The sequence below is a fragment of the Erpetoichthys calabaricus genome, chromosome 12 (assembly GCF_900747795.2).
Source record: "Erpetoichthys calabaricus chromosome 12, fErpCal1.3, whole genome shotgun sequence".
In the NCBI taxonomy this organism is placed as follows: Eukaryota; Metazoa; Chordata; class Cladistia; order Polypteriformes; family Polypteridae; genus Erpetoichthys; species Erpetoichthys calabaricus.
The window spans coordinates 15,510,941-15,524,702 of NC_041405.2; the positions used below are offsets into that span (position 1 = coordinate 15,510,941).

General features: G+C 39.1%; 1 protein-coding gene across 3 annotated transcripts in view; it reads right to left on the bottom strand.

Annotated features, from left to right (window-relative positions):
• The window catches only part of LOC114663017 (uncharacterized), a 29,543-nt gene extending 18,179 nt beyond the window's left edge, over nucleotides 1–11,364 (bottom strand). For all 3 annotated transcript variants that reach the window (XM_051934457.1, XM_028816790.2, XM_028816789.2), the window contains exon 1: nucleotides 10,896–11,364. The gene's annotated coding sequence lies outside the window, so the exon portion shown is untranslated. The remainder of the gene's footprint in view (nucleotides 1–10,895) is intronic.
• Between the last annotated feature and the right edge of the window lie 2,398 nt (nucleotides 11,365–13,762).

Sequence of the window (13,762 nt, forward strand, 5' to 3'; positions counted from 1 at the left end):
ACTTGAGGTATCTATAAATAACCTCTTAAGTTCATTTCCATCAAAGCCCCAGTATTTCCAGTGTCCAAGGTGGCCCCTTTTTGGCTAGCCTGGTATCCATGCATCTCTAAGGCTCTGTTAGCATTACAGGTGTCTCACCTTCAGGGATTCTCTCAAGGCATCGCTTCTCCTCAAGAAGGAAAAACCCAGTCACCATTTTACCTGTCCAGGACTGAGTGGTAACAGATCTCAAGTCCGACATGTTAGTTGTTGCAAACTTTAATTTCTGTATTTTAGGGCCCATGGACGGATCAACCCTCAAAGCATTCTGGCTGCACTTCCAGGGGCGTGTGATGGCAAGGAGACTTTCACCATTCACAAACCTCACCCTACTCAACAAAATTACCAAGGGGGACACAAAAAAATTATTGCATATCCATGCACCAAAACTATCTAGGAGAAACACCCCTTCAGCCCCTCTTCACCACTCGAGTCTCTGCTGGAGTGAAGTCTCCGCACAAATTAAGTAGCGGGGTGTCTGAATGCTGATTCATTTAAAGTAGGACAAACTCTCTGCTAAGGAGGTCTATTCATTAAGTAATCCAAGGGTCTTAATCCAGCCTTGATAGGGACCCTATCTGAAAATTGTTTATTCAAAATAGCAGTGAAAGGCCTGGCCCACAGCTTCTAGTTCATAAAATGATTGTTTGTGCTTTTTAGTATACCAGTATTTTCATCAAATATTTTGTTTTACCGGGCGGCACGGTGGCGCAGTGGGTAGCGCTGCTGCCTCGCAGTTGGGAGATCTGGGGACCTGGGTTCGCTTCCCGGGTCCTCCCTGCGTGGAGTTTGCATGTTCTCCCCGTGTCTGCGTGGGTTTCCTCCCACAGTCCAAAGACATGCAGGTTAGGTGGATTGGTGATTCTAAATTGGCCCTAGTGTGTGCTTGGTGTGAGGGTGTGTTTGTGTGTGTCCTGCGGTGGGTTGGCACCCTGCCCGGGATTGGTTCCTGCCTTGTGCCCTGTGTTGGCTGGGATTGGCTCCAGCAGACCCCCGTGACCCTGTGTTTGGATTCAGCGGGTTGGAAAATGGATGGATGGATTTTGTCTTACCATGACATTCTCTATTGTCTTAGACTGGATTTCTGCAGTACATGAAGTTTTATGGGTGGCATAGTGTGTCAGTGGTTACAGAATCCTTGATGGACTTTGTACTGTACATTCTCCTTATGTCCATGTCCCCTGGTACTCCTCTCATAGTTCCAGAGTTATGCCTAGTAGATTAGTTTATGTTTCTTATTTGAACCAACGTGAGCTTGAGAGGACCCAGCAACAAACTGGTGCAAATTCTGCATGTGGGTTTGGTGGATGGTGTTCTGGATATTTTATTATATATAAAGATTTTTCTGTTTGTTTTCACTTCAAATGTCTGTTTATTTGGGCCTTTTAATAGCAAAATTCAGATGAGTACAGATTGGTGCGTTAAGTATCCTTTTTTGCTTTTAAATCTTCTAGAGAGTTCATCTCAGTATCCATGGCCCATACACCTTTTAATGTATTTAATGTGCTAAGATCTCTTTTGCCTTCTCTGTGCCTGTTCTCAGAGGTTAGAATAAGGTCACCGTTCCACTTATGTATCATAAAAGGCAATTTAAGGAGACTGAAGTAAGGAAGGGCCATGAAAAATTTCCTACAATAACCCCTTTGAGGGAGATTTTGGCCAGACCATAAAAAAGACAATTAAAGTGGCATAGTGACAGATCTTATTTGCTTCACCTCTCTACCTTATTGCCAGTTCACCTAACCTGTATGCCTTTGGACTATGAGAGGAAACCGGAGCACCTGGAAGAAACATATGCAGAGAGAGCATACAAACCCCATGCTGGGAGGGCTCACCATGGGAATTCCAGTTTCCTTGTTGCAAGGCAGCAACACAATCTCTGTGCCATGGTGCCATTCATTTTAGTAACATAGCTTTCTAATGAAATAAAGACATCCTAACAGAAGCCAGGATTAGGAAGAATGTCTTATCTTAGGAGAACTACAATACGAGACAACTGCAGTCTATGCATTCACTTTGGTTAAGATTAAATGAGAATCGTAATGGAGGTTAAATGAATTTACCAAATTGTTGGTTGACATGTGCAGGAGAGTTACCAGGAAGAAACTGTGTAGTCATCTGCCTGCTCATATTAGTCATCACAAAATAGGTTCCTATTTTATGGGTTAATTTCAGACAAAGGAACTGTCTTAAGGCTAAAAAAATAGACTATGACATTTCTCTCTCTTGTAGCATTCATAGGAGATTTCTTCCTTCAATGTCTCTTTGCTTTTTAGCCTATAGTTGACCGTTTTCACCTTTTTAGCTTTGTATTATCATTTTCCAGGTAAGGTTTCAAATTAAGTTATAATTCAAAGATGCTGCAAAGGTAGTTACCTCTCAGTTATTTAAATCACCTGTGGCATTAGCTCTTGGCAGCACTGTTCTACAGGTCCCTTTATACCTCATAGAGTTTTGTAAATTGTAGTTTACTAACCATTTATATTTTTGCATTTGGATTTGGTATTGGCATTTTGGCTTCTTAAAACTTTGTGTTTGTGTATTTTTAGTTAATAATGTATTTTATTTAATTAAGAAACTAAAATTCTCTGTTGTCAGAAATTAAAATGGCTTGAGAGCTGCATTATTTAACTAGAAACAAGAAGTTATTATGAGAAATACATTAGCCAACTCATGACCAATTATGGCACTCTTAACCTTTTAACCTCCAACTCCCTAAATATTCCCCATGCCGGGCGAAATCTGAACAATTTTCGGTTTTTTACTTTTTTTCATTTATTCAAGCAGTATTTATTTACCTGCTGAAATACCTGCTGAAATGTTTCAAATAAATGGTCAATCAAAGGACGTAGCTTGAACAAGCGGTCACGGTTTGGATCTTTCTTATCTGGCTCATTGCTGTTGTCATTGAAATGAAAGAATTTCAGCAGCAAAGAGAATCGGTTACGTTTCATGATAGCTGCAAAAATAGGTGTTGCATACATAGGATCTGTAGACCAGTACATCTCAATATCTGGTTTCTGATTATTCCCATCAACATCAAAATCCCAATGAATTTTTTCATTTCGTTTTCATCAGTGTCTACCCAAGCATGAACACGGGAATGTGGGGGTAAATTGGGATTTTTCTAAATAAACTGTACTGCATACAGATGTGTTTGATGAACAAAATGTCTGATCAAGTCAGGTGACACAAACAGCTCATAAAACTGCTCAGCAGTGTAATTGTTTACATCAACAGTAAAACCACACGTTGCCTCAAATGGATGCAGAAAAGGTAGTTCACCACAGGCAGCAGTCCAGTTGAGATGCTGGGGATACACCCACTCATCGCCATCATCCGATGCGTCGTCATTCACAGTATCATGCAGCGCACGTTGCTGATCATCATTGTCGCTAAAATCTTCTTCATAACTGCTACAATCATGATCAGAATTATTGTCCAAAATCGCCTGCAAAACCTCACTTGAAGTCAGTTTACGTTTCACCATATTCACAGCTTTCACTTCCGAATCACATCACGTGACCAGCCAATACAACCGCAGAGTTGTCGAAATATAATGTAGTAATAATACCCACGCCAAACTGTCAGTTATACTACGCGCCAGGCATTCACATAACCATAGGCAAATGTGCCGGATAATTCCTGCAGTAAGACGTCAGCAATAACGCTACGATGCCGGATATATCCGGCAGACGGCGGTTAAGAGGTTAAGAGATAAAAGGTGGCCATACCTATCTATTCCTCAAGTCTTTGTTGGTCTTTGATATCATGAGTGCTTCTTTTCTAATATTGGTGTTAGTTTCTATAGAGCTGAGTTAAATTAGCTCCCTATGTATGTATGTATTTATCTTTTTTTTGTCTATTATACTAATTGTTAGCATGCCAGTTACTAGTGTTTAGTGGTTTGCAACATATATTTTGTACAGTGGGTATAATGTTTACCAGTAATTCATTAAGGTAAGAGTGCAATATAAATACACCAAAATAAAATGCAATATAAATACCCCCAGTATCATGAGGATGGTAAAATAATATTCAGATAGAAATATTCACTTAGAAAAAAAAATACTTTGGAAACAAATTGTTGTACTTACTACAGGTTAGAACTAGTATAGGTAAAATCTCATGAACTGACTGGTCAGCTAGCCTGGAGGAATACAGGTGGCTGGGCCATTAACAGGCTGACAGATGGACTTGGGGTTGAAGGCTTTGGATCAATCTACTTGTAACCAGTTTCAAAAGGTTAGTTTATGCAAGAGCTCCAAAAATTAAAGATGGGGACACTTTATATTCCGTTAGCACTTTGCACCAGGATGAAAGGCTGGAATAGAAGAGATAGGATTATTTATGCACCCCTTAACTCTTCAGAAGGAAAGCATGGGCTTGAATGAGGGCTCAATGTGCCTGAAATGAGTCATTTTGAACTAAACACTCTAACTCATGCAAAAGGCATGTCAAAGACCATCAGAACTTTATAAATGAGACCTGTAAAGGCATGCTGGAGTCTATTTCTCTGCCATTTTCCATCCTGAGGAGAGGTCATGTCTAAGTTTCTTTGTCTCCATGCAGAAGCCATACTGAATTAAGGACAATGAAAGATTACGAACCATGCTGGACCACATCATACCAAAGACCAATCATCATCATAAGACAGAGAGCCACCTGGTAGCCTATTGTCAGGTTGTATCATTTTATCAGCATCATATTACTCTCCTACTGTGAGCATTTTATCCAAAACATATGAACTTTCCCTCTTGCCAGTTTTATTGCTGTCTTGTTGCTTGAGATGGTGTAACAAATGAGGGCTGTAGAAGGGATTTGGGGCATGTAATAAAGATTATAAAGGGGAGAAAAGGACCATGACAAAACAAAACAAAAAACAGACATTTTACTAGAAAATATCTGTGATGATAAAGGAAGAATCAAAACGATCTTAACAAACATTCTGGTAATCTGAGACAATGTTATGATTAAATGAAACTTTTAATTAGATTCTCACTTATTGTACTGAAATCAATCCTAGACAAAATATGTTATTCCGCAATATGTGCCAGTCATGGGACAATTCGATTTAATACTCTTTATTACATACATCCATTTAGAGTGAATACATTTGTTCAGAATTCTGTAAAGCACCTGCTTTGCCTGGCCACATCCTCTGACAATACTCTTAAGCTTCTTCCTGTTTACGGAACACTATTGTGATTATAGCAGAGCTCCATTTACTAATAGGGAACAACACCTAATGGAAAATCTCGGCTTTATCAGCACTCTGGCATGATAACCTTTCCAATACCACTACTATCATTTGGTTTATTTAGATAGATAGATAGATAGATAGATAGATAGATAGATAGATAGATAGATAGATAGATAGATAGATAGATAGATAGATAGATAGATAGATAGATAGATAGATAGATAGATAGATAGATAGATAGATAGATAGATAGATAGATAGATAGATAGATAGATAGATAGATAGATAGATAGATAGATAGATTTATTTTATACATTTCTATCAGATAGAAATGAAAGGCACTATAGGATAGATAGATAGATAGATAGATAGATAGATAGATAGATAGATAGATAGATAGATAGATAGATAGATAGATAGATAGATAGATAGATAGATAGATAGATAGATAGATAGATAGATAGATAGATAGATAGATAGATACTTTATTAATTTAACTCAAGTGAAAGAATCCCAGCTGGTTTTGTTTATTAAAACAGGAATGAATTGTAATATTTTAAATTAAAAAAAAAAAAGAAAATCAACAGAGAAGCTGTTAGAGAGACAGCACCAATCAGGATTTGATCATGTCTCACATTTCAGGGTGCACATCCCAGCAGGCACAAGACCATGAAATATTATAGAATTTTAGCTGAGAGAAAGAGATATATGTGTACTAGTCATTTCCGGATAAAGTCGTAGCAATTCATAATAATTAACAGTCTGTATTACATCAGATCAATACAAAATTGTGCGTTTAATGACCAAATGTAAGTTTATTTGTATTTATCTTCTATTACTTGTTTGTTATACAGTTAAACTGTTCATTCATTCATTCTTTCATTCATTTATTCATTTTCCAATGGTTATCTGAAGCCAGGTCATGGGGGCAACAGTCTTAGCACAGAGCCCCATATGTCCCTTTTCATAGCCATATACTTGCCAACTTATTCTGTATGATCTCAAGGCGTTCCCCTGCTATCCTCCCAGTGAGGCCTAGGTCTTCCCCAGATTCTCCTTACAGCTGGTTGTGTCTGTAAAACCTCCACAGGGAGGTGTCAAGGAGGCCTCCTTATTAGACGCTCAAGCCACCTCATTTGGCTCCTCTCAATGAGCAGGGTCAGCAGCTTTACTCTGGATGTCTGCGCTTCTCTCTCTATCTCTAAGGGAGAGCAACGCCAGCCCATAGAGAAAACTCATTTCAGCCAATCAATCTCATTCTTTTGGTCATTACCCAAAGCTCATGAGCATAGGTGAGGATCAGAACTAGGGTTGCCACCCGTCCTTTAAAATACGGAATCGTCCCGTATTTGAGAATGAAATTGTGCGTCCCGTTTTGAATCAATACGTATGCATCCCTTATTTTTTTGTATTAAAAGTGGTAACCCTAATCAGAACATAAATCAACTTTTAAATCAAGAGCATCACCTTCTGGCTAAACCAGTGGTTCTCAAACTGTAGGGTGGGCCCCCCTAGGGGGGTGCAAAGTAACAAAAAGGGGGACGAGAAGATGTGAAAAAAAGAAAACAAGAATCTAAAATATGAAAAATACATCTATTGAAACCAAAACAAATTAACTTAAACTACATTCTGATACTAGAAAAATAAATATAGAGTTAGATAAATGTCGATAAAGGTTAAGTAGGTATAATAAAATATGCATCTATGATATATCATTAATTAAAAATGAACAAATTGGTATTAGTGGGCTCCTTTCAAAAAAACGTTAGGGAGTGGGGTGCAATTAAAACTGTTATGAAAACTCGGGTCGCAAATACTTAAAGGTTGAGAAATGCTGGGCTCAACTCCTTCTTCCCCAATACAGATCTGTATAGATCACAAAACTGCCCTTGCCATCCTAATCTGTCTGTCTATCTCAACATCCTTTTTCCATTCACTTGTGAAGAAGACCCCGAGGTACTTAAACTCCTCCAATTCAGGCAGTTACTCACCTCCCAGTCAGAGAGGACAGTCCACTTTTATCCTACTAGTGACCATGGCCTCAGATTTGACCAATTGTGCAGTGGAGTCCACAGACTGATAAAGACAACAGGACTACGTTATCTGCAGACAGCAGTGACACAATCCCAAGGTCACCTAACTGGACTTTGTCTGACCTCTAGGAACACTACCTGTTTGCAATGCTCCTTACACTCATTTTTACAAATGCTTTCCAATACTGTAAAGATTTTGTCTATTTTTATAAACTCTAACTGCCTACTCGCTACTAAGTTTTCTTCTTTGTTGAATCGTTTTTTGGCGAGAAATGAGAAATTAGATGTGTTGTCTGAAATGTATCAAATAATGCAATTGATCTTCAGTTAATAGTACTATAAACTTGCTCTGCAGTGTGATATGCAGCGAATCTTGTGTTCCACTATCAATTTCTATCAAAATGGAAAGATATTAAAATGCTCATAAAGTGAAATTGAAATAAGCGAGACACAACGTAGTATAACTGATTTATTACACAACATTTAATTATGTATTTTCACTTGATTACGACAAGGTGGCTGTCAGTGCAGCCTGTTTGGTACTTTCTTCACACTGATTAAATGTTTTGCTATGTATCTAAAGTAAGCCTCTGCCAGGACTAGAGCTGGATTCCTATAATTGAAGCCCACCTGTTACAATTTTCGTAAATTATTATAGTAATTATTTTAAAAAAGCAAAAAAAAAAAAAAAAAATACAGAGTCATAATTCATTAAAAGTGCCGAGCTTCAGAACCAGTGTTAATAAAACCGCAGACACTTTAAATTATAATATAATTGGTAAAGTAATTGGCAGTAAAGCTTCTGCTGATAATCTAAATGTAGAACATTCTCAAGTCCATCTTTAAATAGATCTTTAGGGTCTTGAAGAAAGTTCACGAGAAAGGGGGCCATTTGTTGTGCTTTGTTCACAAAAAGATGTACCTTCTCACAGTTTGCCCCCGGAGGATACTCAAAAGAGGAGTTTGTATTGGGGAATACAGTCAGTGACGTGACAGCCAGCTTCTCAATGGCATCCAACACCTCTCTCATTCCCTCGTAACTTTTCTGGGTTTTGATAAAAACTTCACTCAGTCTAGTTTGTAACATCTGCTGTTGATCGGACCGGTTCAGTACAATTTTTTTCGCCTTTAAGTTCGTAAATTTTGTTTTAATGTCTTCTATTTCTTTCAGTTCAGTTTTTTTATTTTGCCACCAGACAGGAAAATCCCAGAGATACTTTTCTATCACTTTCATGTATTCAACAGTATCTGTAACATACTTCCTCACAGCTGTGGTGAACTGTGCTCTACATAGAAAAAGAAATACGTTAAATCACAATCTGCCGGCTCTTTATAATACTCTGCAAAATGTCAAAGTACGAAAACTTGAACTGAGACATTAAAAACGTTTTTACTGAAAGTGATTACCATCCATTGATTTACTTACTTTCAAAACTTTCAGTTTGTTACAGGGCACACTCTCATATATTAATATTTACTCATGCCACACACTTTTAGAGTTGCCAACTGAGCAAACAGACAAGTGTTTGTGATGAACTTGGGAAACCAGACAATCCAAAGAAAAACATGAAGAGAACTTCTGAGTAGATTCTGCCCAGTCTAGGATTCAAACCCAGTTTTATGAAGCTGTGAGACACCAGAAAAACTTCATCGTCAAAGCTAAATTATATAAAAGGCAGACTGAAATGCAATTCAAACTAAATATTATTAACTTTGTCATCTTCTTAGTCATCATTGACTGAATCATGCAAAATACCACATCAGAGAAACCCAGTAGACCCGATTACCCAAGCTAGAAGACTTGGACTTTACCAATGACCTCTACAGGAGAAGACTGATAGACTTAATATACACACAAACTGGCTCCTGCTTACTGAGGTGATCCACAAAAGTGACCCTCTTCAGCCCTGTTGAGCCCCTGGTCACACACAACCCTCGCTGGGACTCACACCTGACCACTTACCTCCATCACAAACAAAATGGCCGTCAATATTGTCCCTCACACTTTCCTTTTAACCTCTGTTGCGGTTTGTTCTTGTGGTTTTAAGGTGGGGTTGTTAATTGTTGGGGTGGTGGTGTGTGGGTTGGACTTGCGTTTCCTATTTTTTTCCTGTTTCCCCATTCTTTTTCTTTGATCACATTCCTACTGCGTCTCACCATTTTGCCATGTAGGCTCTGAGGTGTGAATGAAGCAGTTGACTGATCCATTCACATTGTAAAAGCGCCTGACCCAACACAGACTCACACGTATAAAAACCAATAAGTTTTTATTTTTCTTCACCAGTGGGGCACATCTTCCCTGTGATCCCCACAGGCACAACACACTCCCGAGTACACCCACCAAGAACACACCACACTCTTTCTTCTTCTTCTTCCACCACTCCTCCTCTAAGCTTCGTCCTCCTCCTCCCAACTCTGGAAGGTTGCCGGTTCGAATCCCGTAAAATGCCAAAAGGGACTCTGCTTTGTTGGGCCCTTGAGCAAGGCCCTTAACCTGCAATTGCTAAGCGCTATGAGTAGTGAGAAAAGCGCAATATAAATGCAAAAAATTATTATTATTATTATTTTTATTAACTCTGGCCCTTGAGTGGTGGCTGCTGGCCCCTTTTATAGTCCACCCGGAAGTGCTCCAGGTGGTTGATTGCCGAGTTCTAGCTGCACTGTATTCTGGTGAATACGCTTCCCATACGGGCTTAGGGGTCCCAGCTACAGCACCCCCTGGCGACGCCTGCGGGACCCAACAGGGCTGCACCCAACTCCAATTCCCATGGAGCCCTGCGGGAAACCGAGGCACCGCTCCAACCCAGGGGGGCGGCCATCTAGCGTCCAGGGGGAGGTATTGCACAGTCCATGGCTGCTCCCCCCTGAACATATAATGAAGGGACGTCCCAGCCAGGCATGGACCCCAGTTGCCCGCCACAGCATCTACACGTGAATGCCCGATCAACCTTGTTAGCGTCACATGCACATTCCCATGTTCACTACTTCCACCTTGAACCCTGGGATTCCCAATTATTTACTTAAAATACGCAACACCACAAAGCTCTCTCATCACACAATGCTCTTACACACCCTAAGAAACTGAAATGCTGTTCCTCAAAATGTGTAATGTGCTCTATTAAATACGCCTGAAACACCTGCAATTTGTTTTCCTGCACTTCAGTGGAAATGAACTTGAAAAGTCGCACCTGTCTGAAATAATAATTGTAGTTTTCAGCATAATTCAGTTTATTGATTTAAAGCATGGAAATTCTCAGAAAAAGTTAAGATGACACTGTGTTGTTTGACCATACAGTATATCTATCTTAGGGTTCCTTAACTGTTCGAGTACTTAAGGAGGATACTCTATAATGCTGTGCATTTGCTACCTTAGATTTAGAAACTAAAGGATACTTAACCATTTGAATAGCACATTTTAAACACAAGTAGTACCAGATTACATTCAAAAATGCATTGTGACAACTAATTAATCCATAAAATATTCACAAAAAAAAAGATTCATGGAAATTACAAAAAAATTAGCCTTACACAAAGGTTTATTAGTTTTTAGCTTTAAGTTCAGTTTCTATTTAGATCTTCTCCTTACAGGAATAAATCTAAAATATATAAAATAAACTTACTTGGCAGTGTCAGACATTCTTTTCTTGAAGTTTTCTTGTCTTGTTTTGAACACAGGAGCTGATAAGCTGACAGAGGTAATGGTCAGGTTTATACGACAGAGTGTGAGTGCGCAATATGGCTGTCAACACCAGACAGTGCAGAGAAGTAGAAAGAAGTTAGGGAGTGTCCCCTCAAAGAGAAAACAGGAAATTAAATCAGCAGCTCGGAGAAGTTCTCAGTTTGCATTTGATGATACGCTGAAACAAGCAGCGTCTAACTGGCTTCACAGCTGACTGAAAAAAGAAAAGTATTTTCTGAAGGCATCGAGAAGCTTGCGCACCGCCATTATAGGTTTATTGAGTACCAGGCAGACTGCCATGTGAACTAATACATTTGAAATGTCTTTGAACTTATTACAAATTTTATTTGAAAAAGTAAGACAGAGTGCACAAACCTGAAAAAGAAGTAGAGTGGATTCAGAAAGGATTTTGTCCTCTTCAGTTTCTGCACATTTTATTGTGTTTGGATTTTAAATGAATTTGCCATTGCTGCCCATCAATTTATACTCATTAAGCTAGGATGACAAAGTGAAAACAGGCTTTCAGAAAAGATCTGCAAAGTTATTAAAATTCAAAAAGTGAAATCTCTCATTCATTTTTGTTTTCTGACCCTTAATTCAGTAGTTTCTAGAAGCTCATTCTGGCAGCAATTACACGCTTTGCACACCCGTTCTTGGACAGTCTATCTTATTCTTCATGGCATTAGATTGAATGGGAAGCATCTGTGAACGGCCATCTTCAGGTCACTCTACAGATATTCTATGGGGCTTGAGTCTGGGCTTTGGCTGGGCCACTCATGGACACTCCAACCATGTCTTGGCTGTATGATTTGGGTCAATGTCTTGCACAAAGGTTAACTATCAACTCAATTTGAGGTGTTGTGAACTCTACTGGAGGTTTTCTCTTTGAATTTAGCCGCATTTATCTTTCCCTCAGTTCAGACCAGTCTTCTGTTCCTACCCCTGAGAAGCACCCCCATGCCAAGATGCTGCCACCACAGTGATTCACTATAGGGATGGTGTTAGGTAGCTTTTGAACACTGCTTAGAGTTCTGCCCACACAGTTCACCTGTTGCCTCACCAGATCAGATAGTCACTTTCTTCATGCTCTCAGAGTCCAAGTTGGTTCTCGTATGTCTTTTACTCATAAGTTGCCTCACTCTAGCCACTCTTGGATAAATCCCTGATTGATGGAGTGCTGCCAAGATGGCCATCTTTCTGACAGGTTCTACCATCTCAGCACTGGACTTCTGAAGTATCCTTTAAAGTCAACACTGGGGTCTTGGTCACCTCCCTGATTAAGACCCTTCCTGCCTGGTTACTTAATTTGGCTTGATGCCCAACTCTAGGAAGAGCCTTGATAGTTCCAAAGTTCTTCCATTTTACAATTATTGAGGCCTCTGTGCTCCTATGAACACTCAAAGCTTTACAAATGATTTTACCCCATTGTCCTGACCCATACCTCATCACAGTTTGATCAAGGTGTTCTACAGAGAATTACTTGGATATCATGGCTTGGTTTTTCTCCTGACATGAATTGTGAACTTTGGGACAGGTGTGTGCTTTTCTAAATCATGTCCAATCAAGTCAGTTTGCCACAGGTGGATTCCAATCAAATTATAGACACATCTCAAGAAGAATTAAAGCAAAAAATAAAGCCCTAGTAGTGTGTGTCTGTTTGGCCTGTGATGGACTAGCATCCTGTCTGGGGTTTGTTCCTAATGTAAAACAAGTTTTAGGCAGCAATAGTAGCCCTTCTTGTGGTATAGTATGGGTGTATATGAAATGCATTTTTTGAATTAATGAAATTATTCACTTTAAATGAAACTGACAATGAATTTTTAAATTCAGTATGGCTGGGTGACATATGCTAATAGAGTACAGCAGTTAACCAGTACATAATTATAATAACTCTTTGCATTTATATAGCGCTTTTCTCACTACTCAAAGCGCTCAGCAATTGCAGGTTAAGAGCCTTGCTCAAGGGCCCAACAGAGCAGAGTCCCTATTGGCATTTATGGGATTCGAACCGGCAACCTTCCGATTGCTAGTGCAGATCCCTAGCCACAGAGCCATTATAGCTGAATGATCAACATGGACTAGTTTCTTTTCCATCAGATGGAAATTATTTAATTCATGCTTTTATAGTGTCAAAAGATATACCTAGAAAAGTCAAAATGGAGCTATACACATACTGTACCTTGTTACAAAATAATTGTTAATTAGATGAATAACACATCAAAGATGATATTCATGATGGGTATGACTTCTTGCACTCAATGCTCAGTTACTTGCTTTATACCTGAGATGCGGAAATCAAGCCTTTACTTTGGTGTGGATCTGTTTGATTATAAAGAGACTGTGAATCAAGAACATTTGTGATGCTGGAAGAGTCGACAGCCGTTACATTGGCATTAGTGCAATGGAGCCACCAGCCAAAAAAGGATGACACATCAGTTTAATGTTTTGACCGATTGAAGACACTTCGATTGAAACAGTGGTGACTTGGTACATAGGCATGATGGCATCTGTATTTTACCACATTGACTTTTGTTATTTCTTTTAAACCAGGTTTTAAGAATATGAAAATCAAAACTCTGGCATATCAGTGTTAAATCACTCAGAAAAACCCATGAAACAATTCAAAGAGAGACTAGCATCAAGAAGATAAACTCACTGTCAAATATTTTAGGAAAAGACACCACATAGAAGAAGAAGAAGAAGAAGAAGAAGAAGAAGAAGAAGAAGAAGAAGAAGAAGAAGAAGAAGAAGAAGAAGAAGAAGACCACACCTGGGGCCTCATGTATAAATGGTGCGTACGCACAGAAA